General features: G+C 42.2%; 1 protein-coding gene across 2 annotated transcripts in view; it reads right to left on the bottom strand.

Annotated features, from left to right (window-relative positions):
• The window catches only part of TOX3 (TOX high mobility group box family member 3), a 76213-nt gene extending 72183 nt beyond the window's left edge, over positions 1-4030 (bottom strand). For both annotated transcript variants that reach the window (XM_021408889.1, XM_021408890.1), the window contains exon 1: positions 3918-4030. The gene's annotated coding sequence lies outside the window, so the exon portion shown is untranslated. The remainder of the gene's footprint in view (positions 1-3917) is intronic.

Below are 8778 nucleotides of genomic sequence, written 5' to 3'. Positions count from 1 at the left end.
CCCGCTGCCGCCCCCGGCGGTCGGTGTGGGGCCGCGCCGCTGCACGCCGGGCTCGGGCGGCCCATGGCTGCCCCCGCTCCTCGGAAGGCGCAGGTGAGGAACTTTCCCCGCGCCCCGGCTCGCTGCCCTCGTTTGGTCTCCGCGTAGTGCACTTTATCGATCGGTACCGCTGCCTCGCTCGGAGGGGGCGGTCGCAGGGGGAGGCTTTCCTAACGCGCTGCCAGGAGCGGGACTTTAACGCCGGTGCCCTGCAGAAACCTTCCTGAACTCCCGAAGTCGGTGGAGGTCCGTTGAAAAACGTCCCCTAATAATCCGCACTTGTTCGGCTGGAGACGCTGCCCGCTGCAGCTGTGCCTGCGGCGATGTGTGGGGCTTCCAGGTCCCAGCATCTCGCTCCAGAACTCTTGAAGGTAACGCAGAAGCAGTAGGAAAGGCCGTGCAGCAGTTACTTGTGCCCCACAAGCCAGGTGCAAGGAAGAAAAGGATGGAAACATGCCCTGCACTTGAGGCTTCAGAGCAGGTCTCGTGCAGTTATAACCCAACTGAAAACGTACCTACAGCTGAGTTTGGTTTACTCCAAAACAGCCACACCACCACCATCCCATGGGGTTCAGCTGCACAGCACCCCAACACCTCCCCTAAAGACAGCACTGTTTGCGTTGCTGTGGCTCCCTCAGAGGACGGCTGTCCTGGGCAGCGCTGCTGTCCCAACGCTGACCACAACCAGATTTGCACTGTGCAGATACATGGGAGCAAATGGTAAAGCCGGCAACAACGACAAGATGGGAAAGGGAACGTCTTCCTGATTCAATCCTGAGAAATGTTACTTGCAAGATTTATTGCAGCACAAATGTTGTGGCAAGCTCCTGCTAGCATCAGGGACGCCAGATCAGAGAATCAGGGATGCTTATTTCAGGGTGTGGATTCAGAAGTGTCACAATCTGAAGCCAAGAAAGATCTCTAAAGTGATGTTTTGCTCTAAGAGCAAAATTAAACATAGCATGGATATACATCTGTATTTACATGGAGTATTTATCATCTAGCTTTATAGAAAAATTTGCACGAACTGGTAAATGCCTAAGCAGAAAAGAAAGCAGGCACATGCAGCCAAATACTTAATCCAACTGCATATTCATTCAGAGTCAACCATTTCTAACCAAAGGGAAAAACTGCAAAAATCTGCTCTGTTGCTACAAGGGGAATGGTTGAGGAACGCAGAGTTGAGTGTTCTCACAGGCAAACCCCATACCTGTGGTAAACATTATTTATGCTCCTTAGAGAAAGAAATTGTTCAGAAATAAAGACAGCCAAGTACTGAATCTGCTTCAGAATGCACCACTGCGTTGGAGCATTGCTCCAGCGGCAGAGAAGTGGTCACGCGTAGGCACAACAAACTCTTCTCAGCATTGAGCTGGGGCTAATAAAGCAATCCCTGCTTTGCTTTATTTGTTAGGTGGCAAATGGTTCTGCAAAATGAGTGGATGTGCTGGAATAAGCAGTTCTCAGGTAGTGAGGGCCGAGGTGCCCTGCTCTATAAATACAGGCATTTCCAGACCTCCTTGCTCTGGTTCTCTAAACTCTTGATGTAGACTGAAAGCATGCTCCCATGGAATCCAGAGGGAAAGTGCTTAAGCAAGGAATGAACAGCAAATGATTGTGAGTTTAGGATTTGATCCCGCCGTTGTATTGAAAGGAGACCCTAAATGTGGCAGATCCACGCAGCATATGGCTCTGGGCTATGCACAACCTGCAGAGCACTCCTGCCTGGCTGGCAGGCCTGGGGCAGTCGCCGGGCAGCTCTCCCCCCGGGCCAGCCTGGCTCCAAGCACAGGGCAGGATGTGGGGCAGCCGCTGCCTTGTGGGCAAGTGATGGGGCAGTGTTGCAATGGAGCATGCTGCTTCCAACCCGATTTCTTCTGAAAAGAACAAGTACAGTGGGAAAATCCCAGCATACTCCACCTCGTCCTCAATGTGGAAGTGAGTTGAAACTGAAAATTGGAATGGAAAAAATAGTCAGATATTAGTTTGTCTTTAATTCCAGCAAGGTAGGACACTTATTCCCCAAAATACTAGTTGGGGAAAAGCTTTGAAATAGTGCATATTTTTACAATTAGGAAACTAAAACACAGAAATACGGTGATTTTTGGAAGAAAAAAAAGAAATCCAGTTCCGACCATAATCAACTGGGATCTCTGCCAATACCAAAATTCAGCAGTTTGCAGAACTGGTAAGACTGCAGTGAAGTGAATGGGTGATTTGAAGAACAGAAGAGAAACTGGGATAGATGTGCTAATTTGTTTTTTCTCTTTAAACTAAATACTATGTTTTATGTGATAATGCACCAGAGGGAATTTTACAATCTAAAAAATTAACAAGTGTGTGTTTTCCTTTCTTGACACCTCTTCAGTGTAGTTTATCAAATAAGTAAGCTTGAGTAATCTCTGCTAGGCTTTAAATCCATATACTTGATGTTGGAGCTGGTTGTTAGGAAGAAAGTATTTATCTCCGGAGTACATTAAAGATGGAATAGGAGCCAAAGAACGTTTATCTTTCTGTACATATCACTTGAAAGGAGTCCAACAAATTCAAATTATTCAATTTGAGATCCCTCAACAAAACCATGGTTTTGGAATTCTACATTTTCTTTCAGAGCAATTGGAAGCACGAAGTATTTGCAACTTGCAGCATTGCCCTTCTTTTCTGCTGACTTAATGACAGTAAGCATCTACCTGCTCTAAGCAGGGCACTCCAGTAGTTTCTCCTGTACTGGGCAGCCTTGGTTGCAAAGAAACTTTCTGAAAACTTGAATAGAACTTGAATAAAACTGGAATGTATGCCTACTAATGCCAACAATGATGATTCAGGCAGTAACACACAAACTGCAACTCTGTTCCATCTTCAGCTGTACTTTCTTCTGAGTCATCATCACAACTCAATTTTAAAAGCCATTAAGGATACTCAGACTGCTTTTCTGGTGGAAGAGCAGAAATTGGACTGGAGTGAATCAGTCACATACAGAGCTGAAAGTGCGCGTGCACAGATTCTCACTGCTGCCCAGTGCAGCACGTGCCTGCTTGCATAGGTAAACACCAGTGTTCCAGGTGCCGCTGATTTCCACACCACCCTGGCAAGCCCTTTTCTCTGTACTAGGACACAGCGAGGCAACACAGCATGTTCAATGGGTATGGCTTATTTGCTTTATCCAGTGATCCTTGCTGTTACTTCTATGGACCTTCCAAACTGTGTTACTGTAAGCCCTGCATCAGGCTCCCAGTCTGTAACACAGACCCCGTGCCACAGGTTCAGGCTCATTCTTTTGAAGCCAAGAGCACTAGGGCCACATCTGTCGGCTCCTGTAAGGCCCAGGCAAAGAACACGGCATCCTCACGTCACCTGCTGAGGAGCAGCATCTGGCCCTTCCCACCAGAGCAGCCATAGAGAACAAAGGGGCATAAAACAAAATGAAAGGAAAACAGGTCGAGAGAAGATAGAGCATCAACCAGGTCTAGTTTAGAAAGCAATCTGTACCCTCTTAGAATCAATAGGAAATCCCTTCAATTGATTGCAATGGGTTGTGAATCAGATCTATACTCTACTTATCAAGTACAGCTGTCGAGAATCAATATTTTGACTTGTTCCTCAAAGCAACGAGTACAGTAGTAACTTTTGGCTAAGGAAAAGCACAGTGAACAGTATATTAATTCATTAATTCATCCCATCGATATCCCCTTCTCCTCAGGGTGTAGGGTCAGCTAGCATTCACAAGTGATCCTACAGGCACAAGTACTCCACACAAATGAGGCAACAGAGCAACAACTTCTGTTGTTTGCATTAATTCAGATCAAATATTCATTGATACCTCCACTTCTCAGCAAGTATCTCAAGCAGAGATTGGTAAATACTCATTAGTCACTGACCGTGTTTCCTGGAGTAAAGGAGAGATGGGAGTGGCCACGTCACCCGGAGACCTGGAGCCTGGTGCTCGTCTGCCAGCTGATCCTTTGCCTCCTCTGTCTCCATTGCTTTGTGTAGAGAACTACAAATCAAATGATATATAAAAAAGTATTTTTGTAGTCGTTCCTTAAAAGTACAGATCATTATTTAAAAATACAAATGCAGACCCATTCAGGAAAAAAAAAAAAAAAAGCAAAAATAAAAGTTATTGGTTTGTTAAAATTCTATTTCTTCTGGGCTGAAGTTGAGAAATGCAGGATTTCGTGACAATGGGAAAAACAAAATGCTGAAGCTTTTTAAACATTTACATGCACCTGATTTGGTGCTTCTGTGCATTATTGAAATCTCGTTTTACCTTAAGTATTTCACAACCTCAACCCACATTTGGCAATTTTAACCTTATTCTAACAGAAAAATTCAGCATTCAGATTTATTGCCTGTTTACAAAGCACAGACAACCACGAAGTTGAAGCATTAGTTCTGTCTTAAAGCAAAAAGGTTTTTGTCGCTTTAAAGCAAGTATTCCACCGCACTCCAAAATAACCTGTGTGTAATGGATAATACAGGATTACTTTTTGACAGCGTGAATATCCTGTTGCTATTGACTGCAGTGCTACAGTATCCTGACACACAGGTATACAGCTATTGTGAGATAAAGGCCGCGTTGAAAAACAAACCGACTGCAGTACTGAAAACAGAAAAGGAACTGTCCGGCAATAGAAAAATTAACTTCTTTAAGAGAACAATGACTGGAACAGTGTCATTTCTAGAAGAAGCATTAAAGAATAAAAGCTTTGGCTGACACTAAGAGAACGTTGCAAGGTATTCCTCTCTTCTGGGGCTGCCATTTTAAAGCAAGTTAGAGACGACTGTAGATGTATTTTGCTTTAATACTACCGGTAGATATAAAGCTGTCGGTATGTTTTTGGTTGGTTTTTTGGTTGGTTGCTTTGGTTTATTTTTCCCCCTCTGGCCCTCTCCCCATTCATATACTTACAGAATTTAAACAGATTCATTAAAAGAGGGGCACCTACTTTTTAAAAGGTACGTACAACCTTTCAGCAGAAAGATGCTCATCAGAAGCAACCCAAATTCTTCTCTACATTCCTGTATTAGTCTTAAGGAACTTGTCAGGAAGAAACTTTCATTTTGCAGTAGAATCAAATCTAATTACTGAAAGAATTATTTTAATGAAACTCATCTGAAAAGTCTTAGTGAGATATGGTGAACAGTACTTCCTGATGAGAAAGGTTACATTTAATCCTCATCTCTGCACCACATTCACTCAGGCATATTTTTCGGTTTTCATTTCACCCAATGTTCTATTAGGCAATTAGTTGAAAAATACAGTAACATACTGTAGGGGGGCTGCCATCCTCACCTGCTGCTGCAGAGGGTGGAAGGGTTGGGGTTTTGGTCAGCATGTGGAAGCCACTGAAGGACTGACACTGCTGACGTTCAAGGCAAAAGGCCATGTATTGCTTTACTGTCATTCCCCAGAATTAAAAATCATTATGTGGATGCCCCATCCCTGGAGGTGTTCAAGGCCAGGTTGGATGGGGCCCTGGGCAGCCTAGTCTAGTATTAGATGTGGAGGTTGGTGGCCCTGCCTGCGGCAGGGGGGTTGGAGCTCGGTGATCTTTGAGGTCCCTTCCAACCCAAGCCATTCTATGATTCTATGATTCTATGATTCTATGATTCTATGATTCTATGATTCTATGATTCTATGATTATGTAAAAATGCAAAAATGAAGTGGTGCAGACAAAAACAAAAAAAGAGGTGCAATGAGATGCTGGGCCCCACCACTGCTACGAAAGAAAGAGATGACCCGTGTAGGATATCTCCCTGACTTTTGTTAGCAGGGACGGCCATCTGCTCTTGTGCTGTGGGAAGAAGCAACACATGTAAAGCTGCTGTTCTCATGTTCCTTGCTAGTGAGACAGTGCCTCATCATGGTACAAATGTCACCTTCTACCAGCACAGGCACAGGACACGGTTTAGTGGGGAAATATTGCTGGTAGGCAGACAGTTGGACTAAATGATCTTGGAGGTCTTTTCCAACCTTAATGATTCTATGATTCTATAAGGTAATTAGTGATCAGTGCTAGAGAACATATAAAGATAAACAAAAATTTATCTATCCTCCTTTGACAGGGTTGTTAACATACAGCTTTACTGGGATAGATCAGACCCATGCAATAATAGAAAATGATTTTTCAAAGGACTTGTTGGTTATTCCGTATGTCCAATTAATGCAGTCTTCTCCTAGCATATTATTAAGTCCAGTATTAACACCAGGAAGATTCTAGCTGAGAATCAGAAAATAAGCCATTTTTTGTAAGTACTGGTACGATACGACTTAGGATTTAGTAATACACACATACATATATTCATCAGATTAAAAATTAACAAACAGATTTCTAGAAGTATGATCTAGGGACTGCAACCTCTCCAAACAGAACTGCTATGCTTTCATTCAGGAGACTTAAGCTCAGGTTACAGAGTTGAGCTTCTTTTTTTTGATGCTTCAATGGACTGGGTTTTCAGCATTCATAAACTAAAGACAGATTTCATCCAGTTCTCTAAACTATTTCCCCAAGCTTATAAATAGTACGTATCAAGCTTATTCTTACAGAATCAGCCCTCATTTCCACGAATGGCTAATATTTAATAAAACATCCGATCACAAAACCAAATCTAAAAAGCAGTAGTAAAATAACACTCCAAGTTGCTGCTAAATACAATGTGTTTTGATATAAGTCCATTTCAACTCCATTTATTTCAGGGTTCTACAGCAGTCAGAATAATCAATGCAGAATTTTCCATGTGATTTACACATTGCTTTTTAAAATGAATTGACTGAAACCAAAAATGTTTATTTCTGCTGCCTTGCTCGTTTTCTAAAACATATTCTCTTTCTTTTAAAGTGAGAGAACGACCTCTCCTTCAGGAACAATTTTCTGAGACAGTGTGTTTATCAAATGGCTTCTCTGCTTTCATGAAAACAATTTATTTTCACTGAACTCTTCAAGATAAGCATCGAAGTCAGGAAGAATGTACAATGACATTTATAATTACATTCAAAAAACAAATATTTTGTTCAAAGAGGGGTGTTGGATTTTTATCTTCTTTTAGCGATACAAAATATTTTTCTTCCTCCGACATGCCATTTAAAGATATTTTCTTCCTGAAATTACAAAGTGTATTTTCATATGCATGGAAAGAGAAGCCCGGGACAGTAATCTTCTCATAGAAAGGCTACAGTATGCATCCTAAACAATGAAAGCTGTAGCATAATCCTTACAACCAATTTGCCTTCCCTGCCCCACTCTTCTGAAATAATCTGCAGACAAATGACAGGGAGAGCAGGGGGATTCGTGACCCTGCACAGCCTCCTCCAAACACACCCATATGCCCAGTCCTGCAAAATGGACAAAACAATTGTCCCTAGGAATGGCATGTCCGCCTCCCCAGCTTTCCTCTCACATTTTCCCCTTGCTCAGAGGGTTTCGTAAGCCCTAGAGCATCTCTGCAGAGCCTATGGACACTGGCATGGTGCCCCTCCCTCCCCCTGTCTTTGGGGAAATAGATCTTGCTAAAAAAGCTCCCCCTGTTTCCCTTGCGGATTCAGCTCCAGTTCCATTTTCAACTACCAACAACAAAAGCTCAGTCATGCCAGACAATTACTGCTTCCTGCTATATTCTCAGCTGCCACTGAAATCAAGGTAGTCCATAATATAGCTCATCTTTCAGGACAAAGCAGCCATAAATTTATCCCTACGGTGCCTGTATTTTCTAATGTAAATTCAGAAACTACCTATGCAAAAGCTGCCCATGTATATATTTAGGGCTTCTGTTTGGGTTGCAAGGAAAGATGAGTGTTACTGGATTAAAAAGAAAGACACCAGTAGAATGCTCTTTAATTTGTGGGAATTCATTTTAGAAGTAAAAATTTAAGATTCGGTTCATTCCTTGTCAGTCAGACATCCCAGCTTTCATTATTCCATTTTTCAGTGCATGGAGTTCGTTCTCATCATAAAGATTCTCTGATAAAGTTCTCCTCTGGAGACATACTCTTTTTGTAGGCTCAGCTAGTGAAGAAATATCATCCATTTGTAATACTTATCAAAGAGAAGTGGAAAAAATCAAAAGCAGCTGAAAAGAGATTGTGTTTCACTAATATACACCGAGGCTTTATTTAAAATAGAAAATGTTAAATTTGATCAAATATCAGCCCACCATTCAGAGTGAAATAATCTCTTTTAATTTGCATGTATCTGTGTGTGCCAAAGAGAAGCGTGTTTGCTTTCAAGCAGGTGCACATCCTGCTATGACTAAATCTCTAACTCATCAAATTGCTTTACCAGTGTGGGACATGCCCTTTTTTCTGGAACAGCTTCAAGCATTTTCCCCAGCATTTCAGCCACCTGTTTACTGAGTTCATACTCCAAAGGAGATGCATGCAATTAGAAACAAGGAAATGAAAATAAATGACCTTGTTTGTTATAAATAACAAAGAGACTCAGCAAAATTAATGCAGTGAAGCCTGACCTTGTGACCTGAAAGAAAGAATCACCTCATTCCTTTGTAGCAGGCTCACAATGCGCCAGCACCAGGCATTGTTATGCAGCTTTGCTTCTTTTGATGGATCTTAAAGGAATATATTCTAAATATTAAATGTTTTACAAGTTAGATTAGGAAATTTGCATTAAAAAGCGTGATGAAACAAAGTCAAGAGAGCAACGATGAAGATTATCACTGCTTTTGTTAAAGAGCACAGGTAAGTGGTGAGTGTGTTAGTTCCCTACATTAGTTTTTTTCCA

Source organism: Numida meleagris, chromosome 10 (assembly GCF_002078875.1).
Source record: "Numida meleagris isolate 19003 breed g44 Domestic line chromosome 10, NumMel1.0, whole genome shotgun sequence".
Lineage (NCBI taxonomy): Eukaryota > Metazoa > Chordata > Aves > Galliformes > Numididae > Numida > Numida meleagris.
This window is presented reverse-complemented; position numbering and strand designations above follow the sequence as displayed.